The sequence below is a fragment of the Pelmatolapia mariae genome, linkage group LG16_19 (genome assembly GCF_036321145.2).
Source record: "Pelmatolapia mariae isolate MD_Pm_ZW linkage group LG16_19, Pm_UMD_F_2, whole genome shotgun sequence".
Lineage (NCBI taxonomy): Eukaryota > Metazoa > Chordata > Actinopteri > Cichliformes > Cichlidae > Pelmatolapia > Pelmatolapia mariae.
In genome coordinates, this window is record NC_086241.1 from 26,764,103 (window position 1) to 26,777,140 (window position 13,038).

Sequence of the window (13,038 nt, forward strand, 5' to 3'; positions counted from 1 at the left end):
ACATCTTTGTGCTAACAGACAGGTGTTTCATTAAGTCTCGCTGAGGTGGCCATACTTTTCACCCTGTCAGAAAATAATGATCATCACATTTTTCAGTAATCTACGTTTGTGGGCTACAGTCAGAAGATAGTTCTTATTTTCTGTTTGGGGTTGGGTGGGTAGTGTTTTTCCCTAAACGAGCAGTAGAGACTGATATATTAGTTAAATCATATCTATTAAAGTAAAGCTGTAGCTATAATGTAGCAGCTTAGGATGCAAAAACATATTTTTCAGTCTATGGTCTCCTGTGCTTCCAGTTCTGATCCTCTCTCCTTTGCTTGTGCTCCATGGCTGGTCTATGGCTGCCCATCTGGCACACCTATCTGGCACACCTGGCTCCAATCACAGTATCACCAATCCTCCACCCTCTCTCAATGGCATCACCTCTTACCAGTTGCTATAGAAACAGCCTCCTCATTTGTTGTTTTAAGTTTTCTGTAATGAATTCCCTCGTGATCTGTGGCGCTCCAACGTTGACTCTGTTCTGCATGTGCCAGTCAGATGCTCTCTTTGTTCAGTCTGCCATAATCTCTTTTTTTCTATATAGTTGTGGCCAGGTTCTGACATTACTGGAGTTTTTTTTTTATTGATTTTTGTCACGTAATCTTATCGTCTCCATGTGCAGGCATGATTGCTGCCTAGAAATAGACCATAAGAAGGTTTGGGTTTTCTTTTTATATGATCCTGGGCATCTAATTGCATGATGCAGACAAATAGAAGGCATGTATTTTAATCATTCTGAAAAGAAAGTTCAAAATGTTAACCTATAACAGGTGTATGGAAGACAGGACTGTATATACACTTAATAATTACGCAGCAAGACACGGAAAGGAGCAGAACTTGGAAGTAAATTAAATTTAAAAAATGGCAGAAAAGTGAACACAAGAGGGCAAGAAGGATGTGCTGAAACAAGGCAGAAAGGGCACTAGAAGCACAGGAGAGGATAATTATTATAAAACTGATGTAGGAACTAAACTCAAAAGGACTAAAAATGATATCATATCAGAATAACAGAGGAACAGAAACAGGAATGTAACAAACATGAAAATTCAAACTTCAAGCATTAGAAATTTCATTGAAATGTGTCAGTGTAGGAAAAGCAGATAGTGTGAAATGGTTCTACTGGTTCTGCTAGAAAAATATTCACTGAAGTCCCAAATATGCAGCTACTTAACTGTCTTCATCACTGGTTGTGTGGTATACACAGGCCTTGTCCACCACAGGACACCTTCACTTGAAACCCTCAGCTACTGGATTCTTCTGTGTTTCAGGAAACCCTTTAAACTCAGTGCTTATGGCCATATTGATTAAAGAAACTCAATGAGTTTGTTATCTTTTTCTATTTATCTGTTGACAGTTTTATTTAGAATAGATTGTGTCCAGAAAAAAAAAAAAATCAGTTTCCATGTTACGGGGGGTTGAGTTGTTTTTCCAAGTGTGGACATGCCTGTCAGCGACACCGGACCCATTAAAATAAATGAATTCACGTTGCAGCATGAGGTCACCACAAATACGGATTGCTTCTTCCAGGTAGTCAAAATTAAAAATTTCACAGGATCTCTAAAGCTGCATCACTGCTTTCTTGTAAACAAATGAAACTCCAGTTTACCGTGACTGTTGTGCATTATTTGTATACTTGAAGCCTCAAAAGCATGTTTTTCCTCATAAACTATTCGATTATGTGAGATTATTGAAACTATTCTGTTTCTTCCACCCATCCATCCCCAGCAGCCTGCTGTACTCTGTGTTCAGCCTTTGTTGTAACTGATCATCGGTGGAATAAGGTGAAACCAATTCAAGAATATGAATCTCACTGAATATGTTCTTATGTGTGAATCTTACAGTAAAGAGGAGGCCTCCAGAGTGCTGCTAGCTGTCAAAAGCTTCACAGTGTAATTCTGACAGCCACTATTTGCAAGATTAGAACATTTGAAACCTGGATCCAATGAATCAGGAGACATTATAGCTCATCATTTTCTTTCCATCTTTCAAACCTTTTATTGTTATCTTCACTGCCCTTCTGTAGAAAGCGAACCATAAGTAACATGATCCACTGAATATTATTAAACAAGTGAGACAGATACTGTTCAGCCTCTGAGGAATTCACGTCTGTATCACCACATGATCTGATTTTTCACTCCTCACTGAGGTAGTCTAGGTGAGAATTAAATGCAGCTCTCTATCGTTCCACCCATTAACAAACATCAGAGCTGAATTTTCAGCACTAACATGAAGATTTCCGAACACCTCCCGTCACATACATGACAGAAATATTTGTGTCAGAGTCTCATGGCAGTATGGCGCATGATGCTTCCCTGAACAAAAATTGCCCATTAGCATCCCAAACACTAGTGATGTAACTCCCCGTGGTCGTGGGTTGACGTTTGTGCCATGACGGTACAGCTGCTGCCTATGGGTGCACACGGCGGTGTGATCCAATGAAGAAGTGTCCTGCAGTCTCGAGGTTCCCAGTATAGCATTTAGGCTGATTGGTTTGTTGCAACAGCTGCTTCACTACTATGAATCTCTTGAGACGCTTTTATATTGGATAACCCAAGCTTGCTGCCTCTGTTTGTGTGTGTGTCCGTGTGGCTATGTGTTTGATTTGCTGCTACATCGCTACATCCTCCTAAAGGTTATGGGTGCTTGATTGCGTATGACTGCACAAAGACAGAGCACCCTTCTTGCGTTGTATCACTTGGAGACTAGAAAGAACAAAGCAGAATGGAGAGCAAAGCTTGAACCTCATCCACCCACCAGATGTCCACTGACTTCTGCGCCAGTTTCACAGTGTGCTCTGTTTACACCCACTGGCCACTTTGTTAGTTACACTTTGCTACTGCCAGGTTGGACCTCCTTTGGAATTCAGAACTACCAAAATTCTTTGTGATAGATTGAGATTCAATAAGTTGCTGGAAACATTCGACAGAGATTTTGGTCTTTATTGGCGTGATAGCATCACACAGTTGGGCCATATCTAAGGGTCGTGCTGTGTATGTTTCACCATTCAAGATAGGACGGATCCATGTGTTCATGTTGTTTATGTCAAAATCCGACCCTACCACCAGAATGTCACAGCAGAAATTTATCAGAACAATCTTGTCCAATCCTCTACTGTCCAATTTTGTGAACCCATATGAACTGTAACCTCAGATTCCTGATGATAGCTGATGTGAGTGGCATCCAGTGTAGTCCTCTGCTGCTGTAGCCCATATGTATCTGAATCTGGATATAAACCAAATCTTTATTTCAAGCATAAAAGTAACATATTTTAATAAACTGAAATATTCAGCTTCAAGGTTCAACATGTTCTGTTCCTGTTTATTCAGAGCCGCTCTTCTGCATACCATAGTTGTAACAACAGAATACAGAAGAGCATATCCAGAGTTTCAGTTACCTTTCCAGCAGCATTTTCTGAAATACACGGACCAGCTCATCTGGCACCAACCTTGTTCAGCATCACTCTTTTTCCCTCATGAAGATCCTCATTTTAAACGTCAGCAGGCCATCTTTTCACCATGTCTGGATGCCTAACTGGATTGGATTGGTTGCGTGTGATCAGCTGGTCACAAAAGTGAAACAGAATGGTTGCCAAATTGAGACTGAATTTGCCAACCATTGTTGAGCTTCCCTTCTGCTTTTAGTTATCGATGTAGTGTAATTGCAAAGAAATAAAGATGTAGGCCTAAGAGGCTCCAAAGATCTTTTAAATACTTTTAAATTGTTTGTTTGCCTTTCAAACCAACCAGAATGACAGGAAGCTCCTCTCCAGAGTCAGCTTTTGACAGGAAAAAAGATTCTTGATATTCCATTGTTTTTTGTTGGGGTGTTTACCACACACTGGCATTAATGAGTAAGTCCACATCACACTGTTGTTAAGGCCCATCAGTGCTCTTCTCCTTATTAACCCCATAACTCAGCTTGCCCCGCCAGCAGGCATTACCTTTAAAATGACCCACAGTATCGTATCTTACGTGGTCGATGCAGCGCAAGTGCTCCTCTGGGAACCTGAAAACACATACACTTTAAAGGGCATTGCTCAACACTTTTTCGTGACCTGTGATCAAATTATACATATATATATATTTTGCTCGAGGATGTGCACAGTAACATGATTTGATGCTTTAGAAAGGAGACAAAAGTTGCTATTATTTCTATTATTATTTTGATTTTAAGAGACTTCTTATCACAAGAGGTAAAAACATCATGAAGCTGGAAATGTTTGATGACACCTCAAGGGACATGGCAGAGCTACAGTAATTTTTTAAAAGTTATAAAATCCAAAATACTGAAAAAAAAAATTTTCTTTGGCTAGTAGCATAAACTGGGACTCACAATGATGACTTCGACCCACTTATCATTGTTAAATGGAGCTGTCATCAGAATCTAACAATGAAATATAAGCAATTGGTTTTAGTTTGTAAACTCTGTGGTTGAACACAGAAAACAAGAAAAAAGGAATTTAATAAACCGTAACCTCTACCATGGGTCTGGTCCTCTGTTATGCTCACATGGTTTGGCTCTACTTGTCCCCTTAAAAGGAGGGTAATTGCGTTTATCCTGTGATGAAACATTTTCATCATGTCTGTAGTGGTCTCTTCTAGCGACACAGCCCCATCCATAGGGTGCGGCTGAATGCTGGCTAAAGAGTTTGAAGAGAATGAAAATGATGTGAATCGTATGCACAGTCTGCAGTTCTCAACCCAGCTGCATGTGTAAGGGAGACTGATATGTTACTCTCAGTCCCAATCATAAAACTAATAAATTAATATTTCGGAAGAATGGTTTTACATCCCTCCATCCCTCTTTTGCACAGTTTTAATGACCTTTTGCTAACTTTAGCCTCAGCTGACCGGCGTGGCATCCAGTATGAGATTCTGCTGCTGAACCCCAAGTATTTCAAATGTTGTTTGATGTGTTGTGCATTCATGCCTTGGTTGTAACAAGTGGTTGTTTGACCTACTGTTGTCCTCCTACAAGCTCAGGCTTTCTCTTTTTGAACCATTTTGTGGGAAAATCCCAGTAGATCAGCTGGTCTGAAATAGTCAGACTGGCCTAACAGGCACCATGCCACGCTAGGTACAGGTACACCTGTTAAGCAGGTGTACCTAACAGAGTGGGTGTATATAACTAATCAAAAAATGTAGGTCCTTTGGCTTTTTCTAAACACTTTTCCTTGATCACATGACATTTTCCACTGAAGTCAGAGAAGGAAAGGAGGTATTCATAAGGCTGTGATACAAAGACATTACACTTGGCTATTTAATAGTACACTAGGCCCACCAAGGTCAAACTACAAAAATATGGTTTGCAAAGTGGAGGGTGAGTTTATATGGACTGTTATATCCTTAAATGTGTTAAAGGATTATTTCATTGACTGGCTTTGCATCTTTCTTATGAAGAAAATTACACAAGCATTGGAGTCTGACGACATAAAGCAAAAGCAAGGCATTAACACCTCTATGTTGGAGGTTCAGCTCAGTGGATTCAGCGCCTATTCAGCTTCACACACATTTACATATATTTACTTCAACACCACAGGGCAGTGGATGTTTATTCTTTATTGCATGTGTGGTCCTAATTAAAACAAACCTAATTACCCTCCTTTACAAAGTGGCTGTGGCTGAACATCTGAATAAGTACTTGATCAAGTTACAGAACAGTACACAATTCACTGACCTAACTCACGGTCAATGTTCCCTCTAATTTTTCATGTGTCTGAGCGAACACTGTGAGCAACAGCAGACGTGTGCACTGTGGTCACGCCAGTATCTAATCCATGCAAGTTACATGGTTTATTAAAATAATCAAATTACAGCATTTACATTTATGTTAGACTACTTTTAATTAACTGCTTTAGCCCACTTACAATGAAAATTTAAAAAAAATCTTGTTCATGACCTGTGTAGTTTGTTAACACTATTGGAAGTAAAAATAACTTGAACACCAATTTTGAAAACAAAACTTTCTTTTTTTTTTGTAATAAAGCTCTGACTTGTATTATGAGTATGAATCTGTGGTCTATGAGAGAGTCCTGTAACTCTGTCTGCAAAATACAGTATAATGTCCAATGCTGGGCAATTAATTATATAGTTACTTCTTCAAAAAAGTAACTGAGTTATGCAAACAACAAGTATTTTTTTTGCAGCTGTTTACCTAAAAATGCAGCCAAGGCGTTTTTTTAAATAAACATTTTAAACTATTTACAGAACAATCAGCTGTTCTGCATCAAATTTGATGCCACACAAATTATTTGTGCCACTCCAAAAAAAAAAATTTCTGTCCACTATGAGATAAAGGAGAACAACAGCCTGATACCTGCAGGCCTGACAACAGGAGATGTATCACTCCTGTAACACCTGTAACATTCAGCAGTCGCCTCATTGTTCTGACACACACAACAAAACTATTGACTTCACTACACACTAACTACACAAGATTTCCCCCCTTCCTAAACAACTAAATGCCATGTTGCCATATCATTTTTTGATTGGTTGACATGGTACATTTTTCTAGGGTGGGTTTTTTTGGTTTGTTTTTGCTCACAGGCAGAGAGTGTTTCGAGCGTTTTCCTTATAAAACGCCGTTTTTACCGTTTCTTCCGCAGTAAATATAAACAACGATAGTATTCGGGAAGAAAACCAAACATTGCATATATTTTTATCATAACTCTGGTTTTACGTGGCCTATCAACACAATTTAAAAACTGGTATAAAGTCCACACTTTTTCCGTCAATTGTTCCGTCTGTCCTGCTCACATCTCCAATGGTTGTACACGTTGTCATTAACGTGGCTTCACTCCACATCAGCCACGCCGCTTTGCTAAAACACCGGTGTCGGCACATAAGGACGCTGTCATAGCCTGTCAACGACGTTGATTAGCTGCGTATATACGAATGTGAATCGCATTATTGGCTGGACTATGGGATAAGGTGGCATCGTTCTAATCCCATACGGGAGCAGCCAGTCACTTACTGACTAACACTGCAAAACAGAATTGTTAAAGTATTAAGTTTAATTTCAATTCAGGTTAGATTTTTTTTTTTTTTTTTTTTTTTTTTTGTGCGCAACGCAGATTTTCTGTGCGCAGAGACCGTGCCAGCAGTGTGCAATTGCGGACGCGAGCAGCTTAGAGGGAACATTGCTCACGGTGCATTAAAGACACTGGTAAATCAATCTAATAGCCGAACAGCACCTCTGACAGATGCCATCATTTAATACACAGTGACCAATGCAACTTAGTCAGCATGAGTCACAGGATACCCTCCACTGGTGAGACAGAGGAAGAAGATGCAGCCCTACCTCACATACCAGCAGCAGCTGGATGAAAAAACTAAACAGCAAAAAACTGAGACTTTCTGTGTGTGTGTGTTCATACAGTACCGCTACATATGTGGACTTTCATGAACTCACTGTTCATGAAAGTCTGATGAACAGGCTACCAAACTCTAGTACAAAAACAGATGATAAATGAAAAATTTTATGACAAATATTACACAGCTATGTAATGTTTACTATTTATTTTACTTTTAACAAGTGGTTAGCACCCCACATATAAACTACAAAAGAATATTTCACCTAAACACGCTCCATATTTCTCTACATATTCTCACCTGCTGAGTTTGACATCAGCAGGTGAGAATAAGCGGAACAATTTCACCCTCATGTTTGTTTATAATCCAAGTTTGGTGCCCTATATATCATGATGTTGTTCAGATTGTCATTGTTGGAGGCTATGTTATGGTTTGAGGCTACATTTCAGTCAGTGGTATTGATGGAAATAATTCACCATGCAACACCACCATGTAAAAATCCCAGCAAATATTTTGGGGTAGGGGGCTGAAAGCATCTGATTGGCTTCCTCCCACAGTCCAAAGGCTTGCTGTTAGTGGGGTTAGGTTACTTGGCGATTCAAAATTGCCCATTGGTCTGAATGGACTGCTTCTTAGAAAGCACTTTTCTGCTCTACCTGAACACTCATAGTGCATAAGTGCAACATGCCTCGTTCACCCATTCATACAAGCACTTTTTTCTATGCTCAAGTGCTTTCTATCTAACATTCACACACATTCACACTCAGATGGATGCAACGAAGAGCAGCTGGGGGTTAGTATCTCGCCCAGGGATATTTGGCATGGAGGCTGGAGCAGTCAGGGATTGAACCACCAATCTTCCATTTAGTTTGAATGGTTATGTGTCTCTGTGTGTTGGCCCTGTGACAGGCTGGCAACCGGTCCAGGGTGCACCCCGCCTCTTACCCTATGGTATCTGGGGCAGGCTCCAGCTCACCCCCACAATCCTGAATTGGATAAGCAGAATAGGACGGATGTATGGAATGATCCCAAACACACTGCCAGTACAGTAAAAGAGCACCTGGATAGGAAAACACACTACCAGTCATGGACTAGCTTCTGCAGATGATGGTATTGAAGAAGTGCATGATCATCTTGATTTTGCTTGGGTAATATCCCAGCAACCATTTTGGGGTTGGGGGCTGAAGTTCAGTTTGACAGACGTAGCGATCACACAAATCTTCAACCTGCTGTGTGATTTGTACTTTCAATAAGCAAATCTTTGGAGTCTGCTGGACTGAGCTGTGTAAGTTAGCACATAAACACTATATTGGCCCAGCTGATGAAGCACTTTGCTTACAGCTTCAATAAAAAGCACTTTTATTATAGAAGCTGAAACACACTCTGGAGGACAATTCAAAAGATAATGGAAGCTCCCTCACTCTGTGTGACACTGATCCTCATCTGTTTGATAGAAATAGAAGGATACTGTACATGAAATTGTGTAATAATGTGATCAAAGACTATTTATCAATGATAACTGATCAGCTGGCCTTTCATCAATGTGCATATTAATTATAATGAAACTGACCTGACAGCCCATTCTTCATCAGTGGTGCTAGTTTCAGTTTCAGTCATTGTGCAAATGTACTCTTTATAAGGTTGGGGAAACCTGCAGTCAGCTGAAACCGAAGAAGTCACTTGGATGAGTGACAAAACGTTTCTCCGACTGAAAACTCTACATCCAGAGGAACAGAATCAACTTTTTGGGATTTCCTTACCTGGATGATTGAGCATGCATCATGATATGCTCAATTTTCTTATTGTTTTTGTTTTTTCAGAATCCTAAAGCATTCCAGTTTCAGTGCATCGTGTACACGTCTTCAGCATGCATTTCCTTCTTTCCAGATTTTTCCAGATCCTGTGGCCCAGGTGCCACATCTAGCCTGTTAAACTCACTTTGATGACAGTCAGACGTGTTACCATTCTGGCAGAATTTTTAAAAAATTTAATGAAAGGAGAGTGGGAGCTCAGAAAGGAAGAGTTGATTGGCTACAGTGCGGTGGCATTAGCTGTGATGTGTCACCAGCCTGTACTGTCATGATTCAAAACTCTACGGTCCTTTCACACAATAGTTATTGGCTGGCTCTAGGCTGAATCTTACTAACTGTTCAATGCACCAACAAAGATGACAAATCTCTACTAGCGGCTCACCCTTTCCTGAAAAAAAGACCTTATCTGAACGGTAAAAGACTGGTTTATTAAAATTTCTCTTAAAAATCTGACTGCAGGGAAACTTTGGGGAAAGCTAAGCACATAGGAGATAATTGCTTTATGATTCATTTCCACATTTTTGGTGTCTGTTGTTTTGTGTGTACTGAGTTTCCATGTGATGTAGTGTGCTTTGGATGAATAATTGATACACTCTCTCTTTAACCCAGGTCAAGCCTATCTTTTTAAACCCAATAATTTAAACCCAATTATAGCTGCAATGGGTTATTTAAATCCATTGCAGCTATAACAGCTTCCACTCTTCTGGGCAGTTTTTCTACGAGATTTTGGAGTGTGTCTGGAGCACAGTCATGCCAGAGCAAAAAAGGCCTTCCTTAAAATGTTCCCATAAAGTTGTAAGCATGGAACTGTGGACCCTGGACAAATCCCAGAAAAACAAGCCCAAAGATCCCATCCATTAAAGCTTAAACATGCCACTGTGCAGTCAAGCAGTCTTAAAGGAGTACATGGACACAGCTTATCTACCACATTTGAAGGTGGAAGACCATTTAAGGATTTAAATACTAACAGTGCCTCTTTGTATTGGATTCTGTAATGCACAGGGAGCCAGTGCAAGGCTGCTAACACTGAAGTAACAAGATCCCACTCTCACTAATGTGAAAGCCAAAGTCACCTCCTCAAAGGCATCTCCCTTTAATCATGCCCAATCATCCGGTGAAGTATTAACTGTTTTTAACCAGGACAGTTACAGCCGAGAGCTTCAGACATTACATTACTGACGGAGTTCTGCTGGTACACACAGTCACAGCACAGTGACTCACAGCATCCTCATCAGGAACAGCACTTTCCCAGAATCAGTCGTGTTGTCTGGTAAGAATCGACTGTGAGCAATTTCTGTCGATCAATAACAGACGGCACAATAAAAGTTTGAGTATTTTTATTGGTGCGAGAGCTTATTGGCAACTCAATGACTCTATCCACTACTCACTATTACAGTTCATCGTAGGAACATTGAAAAACACTCATTACATCAGTAGTAGTAGTTTTTTCTTTTTGTTGTATGAGCAGAGTCAAAGTTAGCATAACAGAAAACTCGTGCTATTTGTGAATGGGTTTTTATTATAGATATGTTATAATTGCAAAAGAAAATGGAATAATTTCATAATGTATTCATTTCCTTTCAGGGTTTGCTATTTCCAGGGGCTCTGGCTTGCTTTCAACTAAATATTTTTGGAAGGATTTTTTTATGCTCAAGATGCATTTATGGAAATAGTAACATGTTCGTGAAAGCTCAATGGAAATACTTTCTAGACGTTGAAACATGAATAATATATAACAAGGATAATGGCCCTCAATTTGTCTGATGTGCATCAATGTGTCTCTTCCTCAGAATAATAACAATTAATTTTGTTTTTTACAGTAACATTCAAGATCAGAGGTCTCAAGGAGCTGTCATATTTAAAGAAGGTGTGGTAGGATGATGCAGGAATCAAAGAAAAAGGGGTAAAATGTCCATAACTCGTGACAAAAGTGGGGAAAAAATAAAAATAGGGAAACTGATGAATGTAAGTAAACTGTGTTTCAGACAATTTTGATTAGTGAGATAATATATATATTTAAAAAATGTTCTTTCTATACATCTGTCTGAGAAAATATAAGGGGAAACCTGGACTTCTTTGAATGTAGGAAACTTCAAGTCTGATCAAATGATGTTAATGATAAAGCCTGCAATATTTTATTTGGTAATAGATTTACTTATTGATCACCTTTCAATTGGAATAATAAGTCATTATGATTCTCTGTAAACATGTACAATATCAGAACAGCCAAACATGCACAAGACAAACTTTGCCTACTATGTCTGAATCAGATGGCGTCCTCAGAGGTCAGACTGCCATCTTGTGGTAAACTATGCTCCACTGCTTCATACTCAAAGACACATGTAGTTCTGGTTGTATGCCATCGTTACAGGCAACAGTGTAGTTGTCATGATCCCTGGGATGAGCTGTGTTTTTGAGTTTGTAACCTTAGTTAATACATCTAAATCTGGAGCTCTGTTTAGGTTTGAGTCTTATTTTTTAAGGGATGGATTTATTTTGGGTCTTGTCTGCGTTTCATTGATCTTATAATGCTTTTATATTGGGGCTTTTTTGCAAGTTTTATTATAGTTATCATGGTTTGGTTGTTTTTGGTTTATTCCTGCTTCCCCAGCGTACGTGTCTGGTTCACTTTTCCTGTTTTACTTTGACAGTTAGTTGTCTTTTGTAAGCTGCTTTAAGTTCTGCTTCCTTCCCTGTTACTGTCTTGATGACTTTCAACCATGTCTCATTTTCTTCCTATTCCCAGTTTCCAACTAGCCTCGGTGCCTGTACATATAGTCATTACCCACCCAGCACTACTTGGTGCTGGAAACATTCCTCAGAGATTTTGGTCCATATTGACATGATACTGTCACACAGTTGCTGCACATTTGTCGGCTGCGCATTCATGATGTGATTTTCCCATGATGGGAATTCGAGCTGGTGACTGTGGAGGCTATTTGAGGACAGTGAACTCGCTGTCATGATCAAGAAACCAGTTTGAGATGATTTGCTTTTTGTGAGCTGGTGTGTTATCCTACTGGAAGCAGTCATCAGGAGATGAGAACAGTGTGGTCACAGATGGATGGACATGGTCAGCAACAATACTCATGTGGGCTGTGATATTTAAACAATGCTCAGTTTGTACCAAGGAGGGTGAAGTGTGCAAAGGAAACATCCCCCACGCTATTAGCCGATTTCTGACCCTACCATCCAAATACTGTAATAGAAATCGAGACTCATCAAACCAGGATATGTTTTTCCAGTTCTCTATTGCATGTTGGACTTTGTTTCTCTGTCTGCATTATTAAGCCTTAATAAAGATTTGTTTGGGTGATTTCAGCCAGCTTTGAGTCTTGTGTTTGTATTCAAACCTGACAGTAATTATGTATAATACCCAGTTAACACACAAAACTGATTTACATTTGAATTGTTTCTAATTTATTCCATTTTTCCTCATCTTTCTAAATGGTGTCAGTCATTTGAATACCTTGTGCTGTTTCTGTGTGTTCAGGTAAAGTGTGATTTAAATATTTTAATGGGTGACAGATTGAAGTATTATCCTGTTTGCAGGGTTTTAAGATGAGTTTTTCCAATCCAAATATATGATCTAATGTTGTAATAACTCTAATTTGCTGCATTCAGAGAGCATAATTGAATCCCTTTACAGGAAAAGAAATCCATCTAAATCTGCATGTGCAACGTAACTCCCTCCTTAAGTGCACTCATCAGGAAATGCATTCATATCAGTTACTGGTAGTTCATGTTCTATACAGTATATCTCTTTTAAATTTATTATAATGTCAAATATAAAACGTATTTGAATAAAAAAACTAATGTATTATACTGTAAATACTTATTTGTACAGAAGTTTTTACTATCTTTATATTACATAT